Source organism: Rhipicephalus microplus, chromosome 7 (assembly GCF_043290135.1).
Source record: "Rhipicephalus microplus isolate Deutch F79 chromosome 7, USDA_Rmic, whole genome shotgun sequence".
NCBI lineage: Eukaryota > Metazoa > Arthropoda > Arachnida > Ixodida > Ixodidae > Rhipicephalus > Rhipicephalus microplus.
Window position 1 is genome coordinate 147777860 of NC_134706.1, and position 25241 is coordinate 147803100.

General features: G+C 46.3%; 1 long non-coding RNA gene across 1 annotated transcript in view; it reads left to right on the forward strand.

The window, feature by feature from the left end:
- Window positions 1-25241, forward strand: part of LOC142767102 (uncharacterized) — a 212542-nt gene that overhangs the window by 134427 nt on the left and 52874 nt on the right. Inside the window, exon 3 of the long non-coding RNA XR_012884752.1 lies at window positions 4655-4766. This is a non-coding gene — a long non-coding RNA (uncharacterized LOC142767102). The remainder of the gene's footprint in view (window positions 1-4654; window positions 4767-25241) is intronic.

The window sequence follows — 25241 nt, forward strand, 5'->3', positions numbered from 1 at the left end:
CTCAAGAATTGCTTGCACACTTTCCTACACTGCTACTGAAACGACAACCAATGCCACCTTAATTTTCGCTTGGTGAAACTGAATCTTCGAAGATTATTTAAATATTACCTGTACTAGCATTGGCAGCAATTCAATAGCTTAAGCTTGCATCTGGCAGTAAAATCATAGGCTTCCTAGCAATGACGTGAAAAGTGGCCTCCATATATATAGTTTAGGGCGCATTTACTGTGTTTGTAGGCGTATATTTTCATCAGCTTGGTAAATAAAAACAATACGTACACAATACAAGGGCAGTTTCGATTTCCGATGGTATATTTTACCTAGTGCAAACTGCTGCTGACATGCGACAAAATGGCCTGGCTGAGTTGCCTTTCAAAAAGTTCCCCGCATAAGGTTTTAGCCTCACTCAGTATAGCGTAGTATTGCACAAAGGTTGTAAACTGAAAAGAAAGTGGTTGATTCGTCTATCAGAGGAGTCATTAAAATGCGAAAAAGAGTCCTGTCATATCAGGAGTACATTGTCTACTCTTTTATTGCACAATGTTGCGCGTCAAGTCTATTATTGTACAATAGTGTGTGAGAGGTGTATTAGAGAAGTATTAAATGTGAGGCATTTCATTGCGTATAAGCAAATTTGGCACATACCTATCTATCTATCTATCTATCTATCTATCTATCTACCTATCTACCTATCTACCTATCTATCTATCTATCTATCTATCAATCTATCTATCTATCTATCTATCTATCTATCTATCTATCTATCTATCTATCTATCTATCTATCTATCTATCTATCTATCTAGCCCTCTACGACTTTTAGCCCTTACGGCCATTTCGATAATCGTATCATTACGAAACTTGGTATGGCATAACATGGCTGTATGAAGAACATATTTGACTAGTTATAACATCAAAATCATGATATGTGTGTTATGAGTGTCATGATTTACATTTTACAATCCTGCTGCTCTTGCGGTGGTTTCGTTCACACGGCATGTTGCAAAACTGGCCAGATATGGCATGATTGCATGGCGAACACAAGTGATTTACTCTTGATTTTCAGACATCTATCTATCTATCTATCTATCTATCTATCTATCTATCTATCTATCTATCTATCTATCTATCTATCTATCTATCTATTTATCTATCTATCTATCTATTTATCTATCTATCTATCTATCTATCTACGTCAGGGTGCTCTCATGATTACGCATTAAATTGGGTGCACCAAAATTAGTACAGGTGTGTAAAGTGGTTCGTCGAACACAACTCGCTGGTCATGAAATAAGTAATTTGACAATCTCGTCGTGTAAATCGTGCAACGCCTTTCCAAAACAGTGGCACATACCAAGGGGCAAATATGTGCCACTGGTATGTGGGTATTTACCACAGGTGACATGTTATGTCTATCCAGGAACGACAAAAACACACATGTGTAACTTTAACACTTGAGCGTTAAAAAAAAGACTGCTATAAGCGGAGTTGACTGGTTGTATTCAAACAATAAATGGCCGTGTCCCAGCAGGAATTGAACCCGAACATTCTGCGTGGCAATGCAGTATTCCACCACATAACCATGCCAGGCTTCTGATATACTCTTTATATAGACCTTCAGGTACATGCAACCTCTTTGTGGCTGTACTACTGACTATTCAATATGAGAAACATTACCAATTTATGCTGTCATGCAGCCATGATGTCGGCTTAACGTAAACTGTAGTTGGGTTCTGTCCGCTGAAGTTGATTTGTGTCGCAGTGTTGTGGGCCATCATACTCACGCGCACAAGTGCCAACACCAAAGCTTCATATCAGCTTACCGTTACTGGTGTTGCTAACATGCACGTTAGTGATGGCATCGCTACGTAACAGCGAACAGCTGCTAATCACACGCGCCTGCTTAACGTATGCTTGTGCGTGCATTTGTGCACATATTTAACACCACTTTATGAAATCTCGCCCATGAAAAAATAAAACAGATTCACGTTACATTCGCATGCTTGCAAACATCGATTGCCAATATATGTTGCATCTGACGCATTTCCGCCTCCGTGCCAGCGACAGACTAAATGTGTTGTTACATATTTGAGACATAGGGATCGCTACACTGGAACGACTGCGTTCCGGCATTAGTGTCACACTGCTGTGTACGTTCACCTCGTACGATTTTCATTTGGAGCCTCTCCCAGCCGATAGTCAGTGTTCGTTGGGAGTGGCTGTGTGTGTGCTTGTTAAGAAATATAGCTGTTCTGGACACCATACCCGATGCCCCGTTTTATTATTGTCACCCTATGCACTCCATCACCACCGTTCTGGGTATAACCAACCGGAAATGTTCTTCTCTATAACCTCCCGGGCTTTCACTTAACATTCATTTTTTCACTGCATGCTCTTTCTAGTGTAAGGTTAAAAGTATCTATTTCAAAAACTAGAGCGGTAGTACAAGGATTACACGGCGTTATTTGACCAGTATGGAGCTGCGTTGAGCTGAGTATTTCACACTAAAGCGCTGTACGCAGCGCAACTTACGTTCATTTTCGGCACACTAGCGCACTCCTTACGGGCCGTAGTCGAGTTTACTGACACTTTCCCTTATAAATAAACAACAGACACTGCGATTGCAAGAAAATGTCTAAAACATACAAACAACGAACCAAACAAACTAGTGATCAGAAATTGAGCCCCCGGTAACGACACGCCTTACACATTCTGTACCGTGCGTTACTGCAGCCCCACTCTAGAGGATGACAGACCCAGTCTCTATGGCATTTAATAAGTAATATTGATGTGTACTCTTTTTCTTTTTTTTAAACCACAGCTTTTGCTGTCTCCATTGATGTGACAAAACCAGAAGTAGTGCATTTGTTTATTACGAGTGGCCCAAGTTGAAAACTTCTACATGCATCGTTTTAAACATAGAGAGGTTAGCCAAACATAAAAACTTCACGGCATTTTAGCTGACCTCCTTGACGGCTAATTTGCGTTTCTCGTCACCTCTTTGATTATTTTGTATGCCACGCTTGTTTAACTTCCGCGCGCAGCAGAAAAAAGAGTCATTCTGTTGATGATACCGTATAGCTTTAGTACGTATACAAGGTAGGCTGTGGAGAAAGTGAATACTAAGTCGTCATGAGTTTATTTTCATTCTAGTATAGTTCCAATCGAAGCCGAATGAATCTACGTAACATTTCTTATTGCACTGCACAAATCAGGTGCTTAAAGCAAAGTAATAGAGCATTGTTAACGAAGCTTCCTTTATCGCAAATAGGCGCTGCCAGGGAGGCTCATACATCTTCAAACAATACAAGCACATGAGAAGAACTGACTTCTTGGACCAGTTGACGAAGTGAAGGAAATTCGTCTAACAAGAGCAACGGGCACTGCATTTAATGTTTTATTTCTGGCCTGAAAATTGTTGCCTACCTTGGAAGTTCTTGCCGGTGACAAAAAACACCTTGCTTTTCTGTGGGATTCAAGCACACCGCTTTAAAATTACAAGTCTGATATTTTACGCATTGAGCTACAAGGAGAGCGTCCCATTGTGCACTTTTCTGGGTATATATGTACGTTTAAAACTGAGAGGGTTAGCCAGCGTCATTTGTAGCCAAGGTGGTGAGTGTTTTAGTCATTTTTTTCACTGGGTTGCCGATGAAGAGAAAACAATTGATGAATTGAGAATTATGTACCACACAAGAGTAAAGTTCGTGTTTGTTTTGTGTGATCATGTCACAAAGTTTCAATCTCAAATAGGTTCCATGCTGTCAGAAACCCTATTCCACGTCAAAACCAACATCTCAGTGTTTAGATAGAAAGTGAAGCGGAAGAGAGGGATATATTTTTCGTCGTCAGGCGAAATAATAATTAATAATAATTTTATTAATACTAAATAAATATAATAATAATAATTAATAATAATAATTATTACTGCTGCGCGGGCCATAGGCTTTCAATCTATAACGCACCCAACTTATTTTCTTTCTCACTATTCTGATTATTGTGTGCGTAAGCAGGCACAATTACTTTACACTTTTGTGAGGATAGAACGGATCGGAGGATTTCAAGTTAGTCCACCCCTATTTATTCCGACTCAACGCTCCAAGAGGTGAAGCAGAAGCAGCAACAGCACGACAATCTGTCTCTAGACTGGAGAGGTACTCACGAAAGTACTTTGCTGTTTATGCAACATCTTATACTGAACCACAGATTACATGTTAGGTGTTATATCGTCGCGTGGCTTTGCTGGAGAAAATAACACAGCCCAGCAGGCAAAGATTAAAGGCTTTAAGCGGTAATTGTAAAGGATTGAAGTATAGTCTTAAAACTAGTATGGGTGTCAGCCATCGAATAATCTATTAATCCTTGAAACGCTATTCTGAGTGCCGTATATAAACTTTTTGCGCTATGGCTGGGGACCTCTAATAAAAACAGATACTCATGTCATTCGCGTATTGTAGGCTGAGCAGTCCGAAGCCATCGTGAAGTTTTGAGACACACCGTGCAGCGTACAACGCGTGGTGGTAATGTGCTTTCGAGAGTAAATCCCAATCACGCAAAAATGAAGCAACTAAACGTGCCTTTCGTGGTGTCACAAAATTATGGGTCTCCGTGTTGACGGCTCAAAACATTCACTACTTCACTCTCCCTTCTACCAGGAGGATGCAGGTTTATGGGTCACATTATGAGGAGCGGCGAATCACTGGCACTCGCCTACCCCTGCGTTCGAGTTATTTGCCTTCTTAATGGACTCGGACTACGACTCCAAACGTGAGAATATTCATCATGTTCCCATTTGTTTTTAAAATTATTGCCTCTCATCGCGAATAAAGTTTCAGGGTACACTTGTCCAAGCCATAATGGAGTCTCAATTTGTGGATTCATATTGTTAAGGCAATTACACACTTAGGCAGCCTGACAAGCGCCGTTGATTCATCATGCGTGGCTGTTGACGGAGCATCGCTGCCGGTAGACTTGTTTAAAGTAGCGACTTGGCATCCCCCGCATAGCTCTATCGTGCGTTGTGACCCAGCGCCTTTCACCTTCCAAGGCACTTTCCAATGCACGCGAAAAACGAGGCAGTTTAAGAAAGATTTACACAGCGCCAAAGTACAAACCAAGATAGAGAACAAGAGTATGATCCACACACGAAGATCGCGTCGTCTTTGTCAACGCCTCTCTCACTGCTGAAGTGTTAGATTGTCTTTTAACAATACCAAGCTTCTCTTCCGTACAAGTACGACAAATGAAATTACTTGCGAATTCTCAAATTACCCTTGCAAAACCAAAAAAAAATATGACTTAAAGACAATCAACAGATAGAACAGTCACATCCAACTTCCATATCTTGTTTAAGGAAACTTGCAGCAGATGATTGGTGCGTCTAACCACATCAGAAAGCAACCACAGCTCTTTGAATGTATCAACTGTGCACCTTCTGACAAATTAAGAAGTCCTTAGATGCCTCAACAAATGCTAAGATTTGCCGCTGGCGACATTGCGCGTTTGCATCGTCAACGCGTGCTGTTGCTTTCACTGCATGAGAGTCTCTGTGAAAGCTTTCTGCACAGATCGTGTGTTTTATATACGGCGAAGCTTGCACCACTCACACGCTGAGTAAAGAAAAACAGTCGCACTGTCCCTTCGGGCACTATCGCGCCACTTAACAGGAAGGCAAGCCGTAGCCGCCATACAATAAAGTTTCAGCGATTTTATTTACACTGTAAAGGTTATCCAAAGTCGCGTTATAACGTGGGCCAAGAAAAACGGGGGATTTCACTACGATCACATTTTTACATGCTAAGGTGAGATATATGTTAAAGAGGGATGTGGACAAAGTTAACATTCGGTCACTTGGACGCCGAGTTACTCGATAAAGGCCGGATCACAAGTACGCATTGCGCGTGGCACTTAACAGAGCTCATATGGGTGAATGCTACACTCGTTAAGATAATGTTAGGGCGAGTTGAATGACTGGCACAAATGGTTTCAGCGCGCTGCTTGCCGAGCAAGTGCTATTTTTGCAAAATGGCGTCTGCTACGCAGGAGCAAGGTCGTTGAGGTGAAGGTGGAGTGGTTCTTTAGGGAAAAAATGCAACGACGTAAACATATTGGTTGTGGAGTGCACGATAACTGTCTCTCTTGCAAGGACGCCTCAATTGATACAGTCATGGGGAACAGGAAACAAAGTGCCAGATAGAGTGAAGAAAAGAAAGGCTGAAAAGAAAAAGGTGGGGCTAGATAACAAGGAGGAGAAAAAATGGCAGTGGCTTAGCTCAGCTATGCCAGGATATACGAAGCGTTAGCAAAGGTTCAGCTGTTTATTCTTAGCTTTCCAGATATCATGCTTACAGCTGTTCCAATGACACACACACGGTATACGTATTATGTGGCACATGTATATTTATTTGGCCGGGCCACTACTTCGGGATCCGATGAGTTAAGCTTCTCCACTATACTGCTCCGTTGAGCAGCATTTGCACTCTCCTTCTTCATGGCTATACCACAGTGGCAAACGCCAGTCAGAGGCGCTATTAAGCGGCTCCAGCGCAGTGTCAGGTGGCGACTGCACAGGGAAGCCGCGCGCATCGGCGACCATATGTCTACCAAGGCTATGACGGCACTCCTCTGGAATGCGCAAACCAGTGCGGCGAGTCGCGCGCGGCCGCGGCCGAGTGCGAGGGAGGTGCCGGCTCCGGTGCGTGACACCACTGATCGTCTGCGCAGCGCATCGAATTGCGCTTACACCAGGGTGAGCCGCGAGCGGCGGCGGCGGAGTATCGTCGCGCATGCGCAGACCAGTGCCACGCAAAATTGGCTCAGCGAGGCCAGTGTAGTTAACGCTCCAAAAAAGAAACTAGCCTGATGGGAGAAAGACATGCTTCACAGTGGCGAGTGGCTTATATAAGTCGCTTGGTCAAGCTGGTGTCCTTAAGACCAAAAATACAGCTAGGCTCGAGCGGCAATAATCTTCGTAGCCGGTGGGGAAAAGGAGGTCCTCCAGGCTCACACAAGGAAGTCTGATGATACCGTATCTCTTCCAGAGCAGCTTGCGCACTTCAGCGAGAAAAGGACGCTCACACAAGAGGTGCGACAGTGTCTCTACCACGCCACAGTCAGCACAGTTCGGAAAGCTTGCGCCGCACAGACGATGCCTCCATTCAACTGACCACAAGAACCTGGCCCCCAGGCTAGGAGGAGCCCTTGCTCGCGGCGGGTGAAAGCAGTCGCTGGCATAGGAAGAGAGGGCGCCTGGCGGCAACCTGAGCTCGCACGTAAGCTCCTGGTGAAAGCATTTCGTCGGTTAGGGGGGTGTCGGCGAAGTATGTTCGTTTGGCGAGTTTGTCTGTGGCCTCGTTCTCCGCAATACCGACATAAGATGGGAGCCACTGAACCACAAAATCACAGCCCTGCTCTTGGTGGACCAGTAGGCTGCGTGCAGCGCGTTGAGCCAGAAGCGGGCCACGTTCCTCCTTCACAAGCCGACTAAGGGCAGGTTTTGAGTCACAGAATATTGCTGCGCTCTTGACAGCAGGCGAGTCGCGTAGGAGGTTGGTAGCCAACAAAAGCCCGACAAGCTCAGCTGTTGTCAAGGATGCACAAAACCGCAAGCCACTCTCTCACTCCGTGCCAAGCTGAGAGGCTATGCACGTGGCCGAAGCCGAACCATCCTGCAGCATGGACCCATCAAAAAACACGTGCGTCCATCCAGTCAAGTCCCTGTATATTCGCACCGCAACCTCCTGCGTCATGGCACTAAACGGGGTGTCGTGTTTCGTTCGGATTCTCGGCAAGTGCAGATGAACTACTAGGTATTACGTGACACATGCGGATAGCACGGTGATGGTCTTGGACCATCACCGTGCAACTAGAGTACCTGGAGTTTGCAGATCGGCAGTGTGTAGCAGACGGTAAATTGAGGCAACGCGTAGTACATAGCGCAGGCGAAGGCAGCGGGGCAGACGTTGCCATGGACGAGTAGACCGCACACAGCCGACTCTGCGTGACGCTTCCCCTGGCCTACGCGCCGCACCACCAGAAATTATCGGAGGTGACGGTATGTTGCGAGGCTGAGGTAGCGGACATAACTGCGCAAAACTATCGATGCACCATCTAGCTGAAGGCTCGGGAGACGTCGTCGAGCCTAAGCACGAGAGTGAACGATGAGGGCCTTGGTTTTACACGCCGTGACCGTGAGGGCGATGCTTCTAACAAAGGTAGCCACAAACTGGAGGTCCTCCTGCGTATAAGCGCACACAGCTGAGCACTTACGAGTTCATCCCTGCACATAAAGAGCGACATTGCCTGCGTACACAACCGAGCACACAGGGAACAGAGTAGCTTTTTAAAGGGACTTGCTGAGTGGCGCCAGCACCAAATAAAAAAAAACGGGATGAATACCCTGCCCTGTGGGACGCCACAGCTGACGGGCCGCGGTGAACTTGGCACCCCTCCCACGCGCACAGTAAAAGTCCGGTTGGTGAGGAAGGCCTGAACGTAGTTCAAGAGTTTGCCCTCGACACCGAGTGCGCACACAGCACTGATGATGGAAGCAGGGGGGAGTGAGTCAAACACCGACTGTATGTCAAGGAGGAGTATAATGGCCATTTTTCATCGTGTAGGGCTCGCTCGATGGTGGTCGCGATTTTGGTGATGCAATCAGTTGTCGCGAGCTGAGGTGTGAATCCGCACTGTTCTGATGCAAAGGCGTTTCGACAATTCACGATCCACTGAAGTCAATAAAAGACCATCTCTTCCATTGTTTTGCCCGAAACTGGGGTAAGGAAGATGGGTATTTACGACTTGACCAAGTTTGACGGTTTGCCTTGCTCGAGGACATGGATCACAGTTGCGGAGCGCCACTGATCCGGGAGGACAGCATGAGATAAAGCACTGTTTAATGCATCCAGAGAAAGACTGCTGGGAGGTGTGCAGTTTCCTGAGCATTGGATCCGTGGTTCTGTCCGGACCAGGGCGCTGCGCTTGCGTCTTCTGAGGAGAACCTGATCCAGTTCGGCGTCAGATAAATCTTACTCGCAGAGAGGACGAATGTCGGCTGAGTAGGGGGGTTCCACGGGAGGGAGGACGAACGCACCAGTTGCCGTGCGAGTGGTGACACCATCTGTACTTGAAGAGGGCGCGAATGAAGGAGCAAGCAGCTCAGTAAGCTCCTTCTCAATGATTCCCTGAGCAATCACTCCAGCGAGGACTCAGTAGCGTGACACTTTCGGATTCATCATGATGCGCATGATATGCCCGCCATGGCGACGGCAGCCTGGGTCTCTCAGAGAAGAGCAAACGGCCGTCCAGCTGCGGTCACGTAGCCGCTGCGCGTGACGTCGGCATACGGCGTCCAATCGATCGTACGCTGTCTATGCACCGTCTAACAGAAGAACGCAGCGCGCGCCTCTCTGCGCGCTGGCACAGTGCGCGGAGGTTCAGCAGCTAGATGTCAGGGAAGGGCGTGCCAGCAGGAACAATACAGCGTGTTGTCGTACGCTCAGCACAGTCCGCGATGCGCAGTAAGAAATCATCTCTTTTCAGTACACTTGCGCACGACTCGCGGAAAAGTGGCCACTGCACAACTCTGTATTCGCGAACGATATCATGGCAGGGGTAACAAGGAAGGAGCGTGATCGCGTAGTGATCAGACCCAGCGGTGTCAGCATGGCGGTTCCAGTCATAAGAGCAGCGTTCTGACACCGGCGCCAGGTGGATCACAGTCGAGGCCGCGCTACGGCAGATCATGGTGAGTTCACCGGAGTTTAGGACCAAAAGACCCACTGAGATGATCGCGTCGCCAAAATCCCACCACGTCTATCTGTCATGTGATGCGCGTTCAAGTACCGCACAGTACGTGGTCATGCGCAAGCGCTGCGGGAAGACGCGGCACAAATTCGCAGCTGGCTGCAAGAACAAAACGCCCATAAACACTCGCGACACAAGTGTCAACACCGTCGATGCACACATTGGCATTGACACACTCAACTATTGCACTGCATAATTATTCAGTAGGAACCAGCGCATGGGTGAGCGTGTCACAAATGTATAATCAAGCGGGGGGCTTTCCAGTCTTGTGGGGGATGTCACAGCACGGCTGACTGCTGCACTCGGCTAGCGCACACTGAGTGTAACTGCTGTACCCTATCTAGCCGGGCAGCGAAACATATGTGCGAGCATACGTTTCCTGCGTGGCAAGGACGTTGTAGTCGCACAGACGAAGAATCACGGCGTGCTTTGCTTGGCGGCGATGAAGTCAGCGACAGTTCCAATGCAGTATGCGTTGCCTTCGCTCACGTTTGTGAGTCGTCATCACTGGTAAGTGCCACGTGGGTGGCCAGCGCTGCAGCACAGAGTGGGCGAAAGAGGCAGCCGGTGGGCAGGAAGTCTCTATCGGGTTTTTGTACCACAACCTGGACGGAGAGGATGGAGTCATTCTTGTTGCTGGTGGAAGAGCCAGGAAGCATATGGACGCTGAGTCGAGGCTGTGTGCGTGTCGACGAGGATCCACCAGGGGCGGACGCCAAGGACAGGTCCTCACAAATAGTGCACGAATCCTGCTATGATTGCGAATTTGAACCTTTGCCACGCACCATGACGAGCGCCCCGCATCGCGGTATCGGCAGAGCCGACTCATTGCATACATTCGAACGACCGTGCGGTGGCGGTCGCGGCAATGAGCGGTGAGAGGACGCGCAGACGCGTGTTTGTTTTACATGCATCGCTCCTACCACTTCTGTTGCGCGACGCATACCGCTCTTGAAAGCAATGTTGTCCGTGGAAAGCACCGGTTAACCGCTATTTTCAGTGGTATCTAAAAGCCGCGCTCTTCACCAAGTGTCCATTCTTTGTGCAGCGAGGTTCATAATTGATAGCCGCTCTACTTTCACACGTCTGTACACTGATTTAGCTATGTAGAACATGAATCTAGCAACGTTTGCAGTTGCTTTTTGTTTCGTCCTGGCTTTTCAAGGTATGATTTTTGTTGCGCACTCATATAACTGGCCATGGAGAAGCAAAAGAACTTGTTTGCTGGAAAGGTTTTATTATACAGCTCTTCCATCTAGGGGAATCGTTAAGAACTGCAAGCATGTTTTGCACAGCACTTATTATGTTTCCCTTGATTCATTGCTCTTGCTTTTAGCGATTTACCTTGGGACGTCTAACAAGGTTTCCGTCAGCCCAGTACCTGTTTGCTCGAGTTAAAATGAAAGTGTATATAAATACTGTCAGTGGTAAGCTTTGGTCGTGTTTGTGGCCACCCTGTGGCATATGCGAACAAATTCTTCATGAAGATTTTCTGATTGGTCTACATCTCTTCTGTCGCTCGAATTTATATGCTTCCATCATAATTAGGAGGCCTCTTAGGTTTCGAATGATTCATTAGAGCTCCCCAGAAAGAGTTTCACCAACGGCGAGTAGCATGGCATACGTGATACCCTCATTTTCCCGGTTCTTTGGTGCTTTACATATACTTGTGCACGGCCCAGGTCAGGCACTATGTAGCGATTCTTGCTTAAGCAGAAATTTTCGTCTATACATACTGCGGTGGTAAGCATGAAAGTCGAAGTTTCACATCATTTTACACAACTCACCTCTGTCGTCAGCACACAATGACCTTCGATCGGTAGCCTTCGGCCATGTAATTTACGTGTTGCTAAACTGGTGCCTGAAATCAACAGCTGTTCTTTATAAGTTACGCATTGTATGTTGCGCTCGTGAGAAAACGTCTCTTTTAGCCCAACCAGTCGCACATTCCAGCACTGAGTATCACGGAGAGCAGCGGGCCGGTGTGGTAGGGCCTGTCGACAGCCCGCCGACCTTAGCGCTGTATGGTGCAACTGTTCCTTGCACGAAAAGCGTCGTGGAGGACACGTACAAATGAGCCTAGGTTTTCGTGAGAAATTGAGATGTTTTGAAGTGGAGAACAAAAACAAATGCCCCAGGTGAATGCCTTATGTGCCAAACCTTGACAGCAAGCTTCCTACCTGCTCTTTGTTGAGAACGTCATAAAATTCCTTTTGAGTGACCTGCGTAAAATGCAACTTCTCAAGTCAACTGCTGTAGCACCCTTCCTTGCTCTCTCGCTCCTGTGAACCCTTTCTTTTATGCATCATGTCACCGAATTTCATCGTTTGTTAAATCAGCAACATTTACTGCGACATAGAAGGACGGCGTGTCATGCGGCGCCTCTCTGTGGGAGTAACAATTGATGAAAATGCAAAAAAAGAAAGTGGTAATAATAATTTTGAAATAAAAAAGGTATCGCACACGGTTGTCACTCTGGTGGAAGCATCGTCAAAAGCAAAAAAAAGGAAAACAGCTGCACTTCGTCTTCACTAGGGATTTTGGCCAGTTCAACGACTTTTACTTTACAGAGTATGCGACTTCTTGAGGAGCTTGGCCTTTTCTTCCCAAAGAATGTTCTTCTTATGCTTCTTGCGGAAATACTCCATCTCAACGTTCCAAACTAGAGGTAGTTTCACAACTTCTGCAATGAGCAACTTGTTGAAAGCAACCCGAGACATTTGTGAGCCAGGGAGAGGCCAGATGTCACCTGCAACTCAGTCGAAGCGAGTTCCCCACAGCGTGCGTGTCGACTTTTCTACTCCGCCCTTGGCAACGCGTGTCAGACGACGTCACTTGTCACTCTGGCGATTATACCGCGAGCGAATTTTCGCAACTCTGGCGATATTAACAAGGGCATCCAGTCACAGCTGCAGAAACCTGTTTTGGAATCACGCGGAGGCTGCCGCTCCACTTTTGGAGCGAAATCGCTCGCAAGTGACTCAAGAAGACGCCACTCGTCTTGTCATAGGGGGCAGCGTGGTACAGTGACTGGACTGGGCCACCGCAGCAAAAACATTTAGACCTTTCGGCTGAGCACTCAGCGCGTGCGTGGGGATTACAGCAACGTATATAGCGTGGTCGAGAAGTGCATGTGATGTCAGTGTGGCCGTATCAGCCACAGCCTACACATTAGGTTGGACGTGGGCGTCAGGCGCAAACACGGTGGCGTTGTTTGATAAATGCAGTGTTTGACGGTGCATTTTGCCAGCGAACCGTGCAACTATGTTTCGACCCACTCAGGGACACTCGAGAGCTTACTAGCAGCACGAAATGTTTCGTATTTCCTATTCGTCGATAGCGGGACCAACATTATAGATTACCCCACTACAGGTGTTGTGTGCAGTTTGCTTTAGCCTTCATCGCAACGCAGCAAATATCAAAGATGGCCAGAAGGGAGTTGAGATGGGCTCTGGTGGGGACATCTACAGCAGCAACATTTCTTCAAAGGTTCGCACTGACCCGTTCTACGCCATCAAGTGGTGCCAGTCAGGCAGAAATTGCTTCTTGGGAGACCAGCCAGAAAGTAAATTTTCTGTCCAGGGGTAGTAGAGGAGTGTGTCGTATTGATGCATTGAGTTTCGCACTCCTTGTACAAGCGTGGACTCTACAGGGTTGTAGAAGCAGACAGGACAGGGGACTCGGGGCAGTCGGGCTGTCGCGAGACGGTGGTAACCACTGGACGGCACAAGGGTGTGTAGCCCGAAGGATCTATCGGGGCCAAGGGCGGCAAATTATGAGCTGAGACGGTTCCTGGGACGCAGCTGGGCGCACCAGCTGGTGCGCCCGGCTGGTAATATGTTTTTCCTCTTTCAGGAGAGGTACCTTCACTGTTTTTCACAGATAAATTGTACTCAGGCAGACGCGCTGAGTGTGAGAAAAGGGTAAATGTTAGGGCATCTGGAGTCTGCTGATCCTCCATAGCAGCCGTAGCAGCCGTAGCAGCTGTAGCAGCTACTGACCTGATGTCAGTAGCTGCTACGGCAGATGTTGAGGTGGTGTTTCCTTCCGACGTTGAAGTGAGCGAGGGCGATGTTACTTCAGCCGTCAGCCGTGGTAGCACGCAGCTGGTGCGGGGGAGTGGGGAGGAGGAGACGCCACAGAGGTACAGTGTACTAGAAGGTGGTGGTAGTGATTAGAGGAACTAAAAGACGCCTAATTTCTGCAGCCCGTTAGGGAGCACGGCACAGCGTCTTGTGGGGGGGGGGGAAGAGTGGAGGAAAAAAGGGAAGATGGAAGATAGGAGCTCTCAGTCAGTGTAAGGGGGCAATTGTCACGGCAAACACGGCAGCCTGTAGTGTACGAGAGTCCTGTGGAACTTCTCGAAGTGAGGAGGCAGAAGTTGAGTTGCGTGGACACAGACTACTCGCCGAGCGCTGTAAGGCATACAGCCTTACAGGGCTCGGTGCTGTAACATATAAAAAAGTTGCAATTGTATATATGGACTGTCCGTTATTATGCGTAAATTCATTGTAACCAGCTATCATTTTGTGTCGACAGCTTAATTTTTGCTGCTTTCCAAATAATCTATTGCCGTAACGTCATCGCAAGCCAGAAAATTTATGAAGATATTTTATCTTATAAGTATGGGTCTATGATTAAATGTCAAAAGTGTAGGCTGGCAGTGGTGCATCTTCTTTTGGGAAATTTAATATTTAACTTGTATTTGTACACAGTAAACACACACACACACAGATATATATATATATATAAATATTATATATATATATATATATATATATATATATATAATAGTACATGCGTATGAGTGACACCTCACAGCCCTATTACAATATCCATGTAATGCCCCTTTGCACTGCTACTATTTTTGGTGGTGCATTTCTCGTCCGACTACGTCAGACTTGAACCAGTTTTAGGACGTCATACTGTCAAAAAGGTAAAATTTACAGTAAGCAATTTTACAGAGACACGCTGTATTTACCTTCGCCAACTGTAAACCTTCGGCGCAAAGCTAGCACCCAGAATTTTTTTGAAGGGGTGAGTACAGCAGAACCACTATCTTCAGCAATTGGTGGTCGCTGTATATCCGTGTAAATATTTTAGTATACCCTCAAAATAAATTACGAAAACATTTAGTGGTGTAGGGGGTTCCGGTTTCCTCCCTCTCCCTTTTAAACTGTCTCCAGGTTCTGCGTGCGTTTGATATGGTATTGTTTTTTATATCTCACAGCTTTCTGAGCAAAAAACTTCCAAAAATTTCGAAAAAAATTTGTGGTGTTGGTGGTTAAGGCACGCTCCCTCCTTCCATCTAACTGCCTCCAGGTTCTGCTTGCGCTTGAAATGGTATTCTTTTTTTAAATCTCACAGCTTTCCGAGAGCAGCTGGCTTTCAAGAAATCGGCTCAGTTATTATGTATATTGCAGACGCCTAACCAACGAAGAAGAGTTAATAAAGAAGAAATCGATATAAGACACCCCATTTCTGAATTATTTTCGACCCTACAAGGGCTCTTATGGAGCTCAAGTTCAGTATATTGGCCTGTCCTACTTCAAGGACTATGGCATCATGTGATCGAAATGATTAATGGGCAGGCATAGAGAAATCTGAATAAAAAAAGCGATGGAGGAGCCAATATGCATACCAGTTCCTGCACGCAGCGCGCGGCTCTTTCAGTAATATTCGACTGCAGCGCCGCCGTTACGGGCAACGCGGAAAGGATCAGGCGGCGAGGCGTGGTCACGCCACTCAACACTTCTAGTACACTCTAACTGAGGGGCTTCTTTTTTTTTTCTTTTTTGAACATGAGCAAAGGCGCTTCCAGACCGATCATGCTCAGCCTTGCTATGCACGTTGGGGAAAAATGTGGGTTGCTTCGACTGTCTTCACACCCCACTTCGTTGGTAAAGGGAGGATTTTCGTTTAAAAAGGTGAACTGTCCCGCCTGATTCTCCTATTAAATTCGTGTGCAGGCGCTGCCCTCCTGTTTCCCAGAAACTTGATCTGTGGAATTTGCTTCAGTGGTAACTTGGACGCCTTGGGAGGGAGGGAGAGTTGAGATGGCAGCAAGGACTTCCTCGGCTTGATGAACTATGGCGCCCAGTGAATTGGAGGGGCCGGGGCTAGATGGCAGTGCTGGTGCTAGGTACGTGGTGCCAGGGACAGCCGTGGCGGGTCTTTTGTGCCTGCGTGGGTGAGCAGTACTATTGGGAACCTCATGAGAATGACGGCGTGGCGACAACGGTTTTCTGGCCTGATGTTGCCGAAGGTTGTTGTTTGCCTCCAGGAGAAAAAGTTCAAACGCTCGCCAGCGTTTTGAGCTGCCCCTTATGGTGAACTCCTTAGGTTGCCACTGATCACAAGGAGTGTCAGGGGACAATAAATGAATCGGCTAGCGTGAGGTAATAAATAAACCTTCAAAAAAAGCAACTTTAACCATTTGCAGACGGGGTCTTTCCTGTAGCGGGAATTCCTAAGCTGAATATACGCAGACGTTGATCCTAGCTGCCCTGACTGCAGTGAAACCTTCTGCTCTGTGGCTCACAGGCTCTGGCATTGTTCGCGCTGCCTAAAAGTGTTCTTTGAAGTGAAGCCGAATGCCACAAGGCCATAAGAAGTACGGAACTCAGCAGGCAAATGCAGGCAGTCCAGGGGGCTCAGGAATGGGCGGAGCGTCACGGCGTTCTGTACTCTACGTGGGCGTGGCCAGAGTTTACAAGAGTCCCTAGTTAGAGTGTCCGGCAGTAACTCCTTCAGTTCTATTGAAGTTCGCTGTCAGTCTGTCTGTCGAAAAAAAGAGAAAGAGGCTACGTTGGCCTTTATCATCCTACTTAGGCCAGTGGAGACTCTGTGGGTGATATAAAAAATCAGAACTGTATAACTAATACAAAAAAGAAAATCAATAAAGAAAAAAGAAGAAAACTATTGAGTCAGAAAAAACGCTGTCACGCAGTCCGAAGGCTACCGGATAAAGGTGGCACCAAGCTTAAAATGTGAGTGTGACAGAGAGGAGATAGTAGAAAAAGGTGAGGAAAGGACGAGAGTGTCGCTCCTGTGTGAAGTTCTAGGGCTTCATTACCGATGTTATTTTGATGCCATCCTTTCATCGCATCCGCAGATGGTGCCCCCAGAACTGTGACCGTAATGCTCTCTTCGTCACGAAACGTAGCCGTTAAGAAGTATCACACAATACAAAGTATAAATTACTGCATTCTCAAAGCACATAAACGCGAAGCGCCAACCTTTATCGTACACGCGTCTTTTAGCCTCCAAAACGCCGTCAATCGCTTGTAGAGCGTTACCGCGTCTCAAGAGAATTCGACCAGAAGACGATGAGGATGACGCACCAAGCACGAGGTGCTCACGCCTGTTGTCTGCGTCTGCACAAAGAGCTTCCAACGAACTATATATTCTTGAACTCTATCAGCATCGACTTCTGTCTGCCTCCTTCCATAAATTAGTGACATGGACTTGACCTGATCTCTGCCTCTCTTTTTTATTCATAACATACTGCAGATGATTAGCACCATGCAGGTGGGCTGTTTCAAATGGGCATACTTAAAACAAAAAAATAGACTTCACAAATTGTATGGCTTAGGTGCTCTTTCACGTTTCCACTGTCGGCGCTCTTCTAGAGTTGTCCGTGGCTCACCCATGTTGAACGTTTCAGTGGAAGCAGTTGAACGTGCGATCAGCGCCACCGCTGCGACAGGATGGAAACAGGATGGAAACATAGAAACAGGATGGAAACATAAATGTTGACCTTTGACAGCACAGCCCATAAAGAACACTTCTGACACCGATACCGGGTATATGGGTTTCTGGCAGGTGACACACTCCGCACACGCCATCGCCAGCCACCGCTGCCATGGCCCCTGCTGTTCTCTCACAGTTGACGCAAGCGTTTATAAGCACAGTAGCATGGCCACTGAGATGGCGGGCGCGCGGCGAGTTTCTTTCCGGTCGTCCCAATCGCACGGAGAGAGCGTGTTCTTCATTGAAAAACATTCACCATAGAAATGTTAGACTTCACATTCCCTCATTTTGGTAGATATGGTGTTCAAAATAATGGTGGCACAATGTGAATGATGGAGTGGCGGCAATCCAGGAGTGCGAAATGGCGTCAGAACTAACGTGACAAGCTGCCAAAAACTAAAAAAAATAAATGAAAAGAATAATTGTATAGAAAAGAATGCAAAACAAACCCGTTGAAAAATACATGATCGTGAGGATTCGAACTCGCAACCTTAGGACTTTGAGCTGAACACGTTAAGCACTGCGCCATGCCAATTTTCTTCTTTAATGAATGAAATTATCACCAGTAAAGTACACACAACATACTTCATCAGAAGTCAGGCAAACACCCACAAGCGTCAAGAAGAGGAAGCCACTCTGGAACGGGGTCAAAAGTCTCAACAACACTGCGCACTTGAGCAGCTGCTTTTCGGAAGACAGATTTCGGCGACCGTGGTGGCTTGGCGTGTGTATAAATCATGCGACTTATCAATAGTGCATAATGTCTCAACAACATAAATAGGTCATAAGGTGTATTATCAGTCAGACTCTTTTTGAATGGGAGGAACCTAATACCAGGAGCTGTGATTGGAAGTTCTTTTCTTAATGTTCTTTTTAGAATGTCCCAAAAATAAAAAGCGTAACATCAATGATTAAACCAATGCTCTATAGTCTCAGGTTGGTTGCAGAGTCTACAATTCAATGTCCAGGGTACGTATATTCATTTTTCATTCAGCCACGTTTTCACTGGCAGCGTGGAAGTGTGCAGTGTAAAGAAAAATGTTTTCGCTGAAGGAGACATCCACATTCTACGTACACGAAATAATACATCGTGACCAGGCAAAAGCGAATATGGCTTTCCATAAACAGGTTCGAGGAAAAGGTTACTCACAAGTGCGGCTGTTAAATTTGTTCTCTCAATAGTATACAAATACTCTAAGGTAAACCTGGGTTTCAAAAAATTGACAGAATCAAAAATTTCTTTAGGAATCTCCGCAACGGCAATTCCTTAGCAACGCTTGTTGTGACATGAATAAAAGCAAGGTGGGAACATAGACGGTTACGAAGAACCGCTAAAAGAAAGGGGTGGCACACATCATTGAGGTAAAAAAATTGCGACACCATCGGTTACACGAGCAAATACACAAGGCCGAGGCCACCCTTTTCAAGCGGAAGAAAAAGATTTTGTCTTCTCATGGGTTCCCAGGAAAAGTTCCCAATAAAGCAGGCACATATCCTATGAAAGACAGGAATGTGTCCACGAGAGCAGTGCAACACCTGCAGCATACAAATAAATAAGCTTTGATACAAGCAATATATTGCACAATTTCGCTCTGGCAAAAATGAAAAGCTCTCGTCCGTGCCATGTTGCCACCTTCCGGCGGATCGTAGTTATGTCAGTGGTCCAGTGTGGGCCGCTGTTACGATAGTTATTGAGAGGCACACGAAGGTATTTCATAGGAGTCGCATATCAATGAATATTCGCGAAGACCAAAAGGAGTTTGGACCCACATGCCTTGCCAGAATCCACTTTTGATGAAACTTGTAGTTAAGTCGCAAGTGAACTTACGATTTGGCCGTTCATTTTAAGTTTTGTTTGTTGCTTATTACAGTTAGAGGGGATTTGCGCCTGCTACGAAAACTGACACATTCATTGAACGCAAAGCACTGCTGCCAAAAGAATTTCTACTGCGACAATGGCTTCAGCTCTGTGTTTTTCTTAAAATTCACAACCGTAAGAAAAAAAATTTTCCCCAAATCTGCGTGTTAATCTTCATCTATTGTCGAAAGATGATAGTCTTGCGTGTAGAGAGAGTGAACAAAACATTCATTTGATGTTCTGCATTAAAAATTGGTAAATGACATTCTGGAGGCACTGCTTCCAGAATGGCATTCCTAGGCACTGCGTTAGAGTGCCTCGAGCGTGCAGCGGAGGTGAACAAGCGCATCGAGTCACCTCACTCGTTTGAGTTACTGTATATGCTTCCTTTAGGTAGCAGAGTTGCGCCAAGTTACGCCATCTTGGGTTCAAATATTTTGCGGAAATTACCCTCAACACACATGTAGGAGCAGCGCTCGCCCTTATAGCGTTGCTTTATTTATTTTCTTGCTTTCTTTTGCTTTTATTTTTTATGAAGATATGAGATAAACTCAGTTTCACTGGTAATGCCTGGAAGCCTTGATTTTATGTTTATGTTTTTGGTGAGTATTAATGAAAACAACCTGCGTCAGCTCATTGAACCAGTGGTACATATGTATAACTATACTAGGCCACACATTAGCTTCGGGTTGATTTGCATCGGTTTTCCGAATTACACACTACAATTTTTCACTCTTGATCACTATCGAGCAAGAGATGAAAGGTTTTCATTGCGTTTAACTCAATTGATAACAGTGTGAGTTAACCAGCTGAAGCTTTGTAGTCTTGAACTTAATCGAGCTGGATGGCGATCGCGAGTGGCCATGCGACGCCCGCGCTAAGCGCGCATCTCGTATTACGATCGCATTACAATCGCTGCTCACGACAATTGATGTGAATTGTCATTCAACAAACCTGTCATCTCCAACATTCTTTTCGCTTAACGTTTCAAAGCTGCATTCAATTCACCCACTAGCAGCCACACCTTGCCAATATAAATAGTTCTAATTTGAATTCTCCTTTTAATCTTAGCGTTTTAACCGCCAGAATAATTTGGACGTATGCAGCTGGCAGACGCTGGCCAACTTCGTATGTGTAGCGTATTCACTACTGCATATGTGGGTAATACAAATAGGGCAAGCGTTGTAGTGCTGTGTACAGATTTAAAAAAAGCCAAGCGTATGGGCGTCAGCGGAGAAGTGGAAAATGGGCCCTTGCCCCCCTCTAGCCACAACAGCACTTGCCCTCAACGAAGTTATACCAGTGCTATCGCTCTCTCTATGCCGCAATGCAACAATGGTTTGCACTCCTAAGAGAAAATCCTGCTGACGACAATGGCCAAGCGATGATTCCTTAACACTATTCTTTTTATAGCAGCACCTGCTGCACCCACGTGTAATCGCATGGATCTACGTAGTGCAATTCAATGCAGTATGCATTTGCTGCCGCATTTGTCATTACCAACAGGCAGCATGGCTACATTGCTTCAGAAGCGCGGCGAGAACCACAACAGCCGTTGTCAAACCCGCTTGATCTGCCCGGAATCTGCGTAGCGTTGGCTTCTCCGCAGTGCAAATGAACCACCTATGAACACGTGATGGCGCTGGGCGAATAGAGGCGCTGAATTACTGTAGGCGGAGCGAGCGGCGCCCGTAAAACAGTGGCGCAACTCTGATACGTAAAAGTACCATATACAGTAACTCTATCACACGTGAGACATGAGCGCTATCTGGCCGTTTTTTGTTTTTTTTTTGAAAAATAGAGTGCGTGGCTCTGAGACGAACGTGTGCGCCCGTCTCCGAGGTGATAAGATGTAGAACACAAGGTGACGGGTAGGTGCCACCAGCGTTTCGTTTTAGCTAAAGCCCCTTGATATTAGTTTTAGCAATGCGTTGGAAACAGTCGCTTTTTCGTGCAAGCATTGCATCGTCAGCGCAGCGTGATAAACGCTTTCGTAGTTCCAATTACCTATGTATACCTTTTTCTAGCAAAATACGCCCATACAGAATGTATACGTGTTGTTATGGTGCCTCAGTTATGCGCAATAATTGATCTTATTGACAATCGCACAAATATGAACGCTAAACCTTGAGCAACATTGGTGGGCGCTGCGGATGGGGACGGCCGTTTGGGCTATCGGCTGGTCTGTTCAGAGTAGCCGGTACCGTTATGAGTGAAAAACAGAGACAAATGTACAGACAGACAGACAGACAGACAGACAGACAGACAGAAAGACCAAAATCTTTACGTCGAAGGTCCCCAAGAAAGACTTTTGTCTTTTAAAAAAACCCAAGTGGATTGAGGACCGGGGAGAGTTTACCGGCGAATACTGTCAATTTTATTATCTGTTTTTCGCTCGTACTAAAAGGCGGCATCTGCTCAGACTTCATGACGACTCTAGGCTCATTTGATAGATACGCCCACACACGTGATAGAGTAATGCGATGTTTTTCGCCCAATGTACAGGGCAGGCGTGCCAGCGCAGTGCTGTAGCGCTATCGTTAGTAACAACTACAAACAGCTTGGCCAAAACGAATGCAGTGTGCAGGAAACATTATGCTATCATATTGGTTCAGTAAGCATAGCATAGGACAAGTCTGTGTGCTCGCGTAAAAGCCAAAAAAGTTGCGGTGAGTGCCATCGGTGGCTGTCTATGACGGAAGGCGTAAGCTGCTGTAAGTGCTGGCACCGCGTCAAATCGATGTTTGTACCTTCTTCCGCGGACACTGTACGCTACAAAAAAAAACGCTTCATTTAGGTTAAATGATGCCACAGCTGTGATGCATTGTGGTCCTTACTCATTAAAATTGTGTATTCTGAAACACAGAAGCGCCGATACCACTTGTATGGGCTTGGTCGGTCGGCAAAACCTTTGGTGGAAATCATGGTGGTAGAACAGAAGGGTGAAAGTCAAACTTGCTGGGACTCGTCTCGATGTATGTCAAAGGGAGAAGTTTATGTATTTTAGCGTCGCACGCACTTTGTTAACTTACAAGTACGGCTCAAGTAACTGGATCTGCAAGAATTGCCACAGTTGCGTTTCTAGCTTGGCGAAATTAAGCGACCGCAGTATTCTGGTCTACCGTTGAAAAGGGCAATTACGAACTCATTAATTACGAGCTCATTAATTTCTCGGCAACTGCGTGGCGAAGTAGCACATTTACTGTCACTGTTTACAGCGACGCCTCTAGTATTCTAAACATCAAAACAAAGCACCAAATTGCTCATGTCAAGCTGATGTATACGTGCACGAAATCTAAGCTTTCACGGCCACAATTTACGCTCGACAAAAATTGAACCGTTGTTGACAGCACAGGAAAAGAGAACATGCTAGAAACCTTATTGAGCGGCGCTTGTTTCTTTCGACCGTAAACATATTTTTCCGTGCATTCCAGAGTGAAACACTATAAAAAATTAGGTGATTCCACATACTGTCATCTGCTTTTTCTTCATGCCATCATCATCCCGCTTGTTAACCAACAATCCACGATACACGTTTTGAATCACCATCATCAGCCGGGATTTTCCACTGTCACCATCATTGGCTTGCCACCACCACCACCATCTGCCCCCATTTTTAAAACGATAGTCTTTCTTGGGGACCTTCGGCTGTAAAATTTTCGTCTGTCTCTCTATCTGTCTGTATGTCTGTCTGTCTGCCTGTCTGTGTGTACATTTGTTTGTCTGTCCGCCCTAACGATACCTCAAATGGCACCAAACTGCCAACCCCGATCGCAGCGCCTACCAATATGCTCAAAGTGTAGCGTTCATAGTTTTGCGATTGTCAAGTAAAAAGCAATTATTTTGCATATCTGAGGCGCCATAACAACACTTTGAAGTTTCGTATGTCTGCCCCTTTATACTAGAATAGGCACACACAAGTAACTTGTGTGTTTGTAGCATCGCGTTGCTTGTGTGTTTGAGCATCGCAACGCTATGCTCAAAAAGGTGTTTCCAACGCTTTGCTACGACGGCACAATGAGAGCACCTGCCCATCGCTTTGCGTTCTACACCTTATCACCTCTGAGTCTGGCATGCATCTTTATCCGCTGGCGGCATGCCTTCGTTTTTGAAAATAACTCCCAGATGGCGCTTGTGTCTAACGTGTTTCGGTGCGCTCGTTTGCATCCGCTACACTCTCGAGGCACTCTAACGCAGCTCCTCCAGAATACCATTCACCGATTTTCTTGCGCAGAACATCAAATAGACGTTTTGTGCACCCTCTCTAGAGGCAAGCATATTGTCTTTGGACTACATTTGTGGTTTAACATCTAGATTTGGAACCAATTTTTTCTACTCTTGCTATCATGAGCCGGCATTTTCCACTGACACGACCGTTGACTCGTCACCACCACCACCATCTGCCATCCTTTTCTTCACTCTCACTGTCATCAGCCATTATGACTACTACAGCTTCCGCCATATCCAGTATTATTTCCACCATATCTACTAAGGATACCAGCATCCACCAATCAAGGATTTTCAATAAGACTCGCGGTGGGCGGCGTAGCACACTGTTTTCGCGGCACCGCGGCGCTGCTTCGTTAGGTAGAAAAGGCCGCCGCGCCATTGGCGAAGCTTGCAAGCAGCGAGAAAAACTGGTTTTGCACTTTTATATAACGTCGCGGTCATTTGGGAATGTCGGGCGAAGGTATGCGAAAGGAATTTCAGGGCTTGGACGCATATGTTCTCACATGGGCTTTTTTTCCCTTTATATCTGCACTGGCCACATTAGAGCAACCATAAGTACCATGCCTCTTCAAGTGATCCGGATGGTCTGCAAACTTACTGTACTTCAAAGATTGCAAACTGTATATTATCGAGGGCACATGCGGAGAAAAAAAAACGACAGCTCAATGAACAAACAAAGCCATAGAGTGCGGCGTTCTACGCTCACGGGTCATACTTTATTTTAAGGGTAACTTTTTTCTTTCTTTTCATGGAACTAGTGCTACTTTTCAGTGTAACGCCATTCAAAGAACTCCTCTGTCGTTCTGCATAGGCAGGATACAGAGAGAAAGGTGAAGGCGGTCACCATGTGTCTAGACTATGTTTAACGTCGTCAGATCTTCGACAATTACAGGCTGGTTACAGGCACGTTTTCCTCAATTGAGGTCGCCCATGCGCACTTTGCATTTTACGGTGTTCAGTGAGTACATTGGGCAATGTAAGAACGAACATCAAAAAGGTTTGTTTCGTGAAGAAGTATGGAACACGTGTTAAGAGTTTGATGCACCTGGTAAGAAACACTCTTGTGTTATATGGCAGTGCCAATTTGCACTTTTTCGTTCTTTAAGAGTCTACCTCTGTGAACACTTACCGTATAAAGCAGACTATAGGTCCAGTAGGAATATAGGTCAACCCCCAAGTTCAGGTTAACAAAAAAGAAAAAAGAGAAAACAACTCGAAATTGCCAAACGACATTATTTGCGCATTGGGTACACCACACCCCGATCATTCAAGCTCCCCTAAACCACCATCGCAACTGTTCCTATTCGTCAGAACAAGCACCACTGTCTTCTGAAGACGAGAGTTTGTCGCTGGTCACCTCCCACAGTGCGTTGTCTTCTGTGCCGTGCAGCAAGTTGCTGAAGGAACATTTCTTAAATGCATTTTCCACCTATATATCTGGCAAGGAACGCCAACGGGAAACCACCCAGCTACAAACAGTCGCAAGCGAAGGCCTCTCTAGGTGGCCCGTCGGTGTCTTTGGGTTGTCACCAGACATCCACTTTTGGTACTCCAGCATCACTCGGTCATTGAACGGCTTATTTGCACAGTGTCGATCA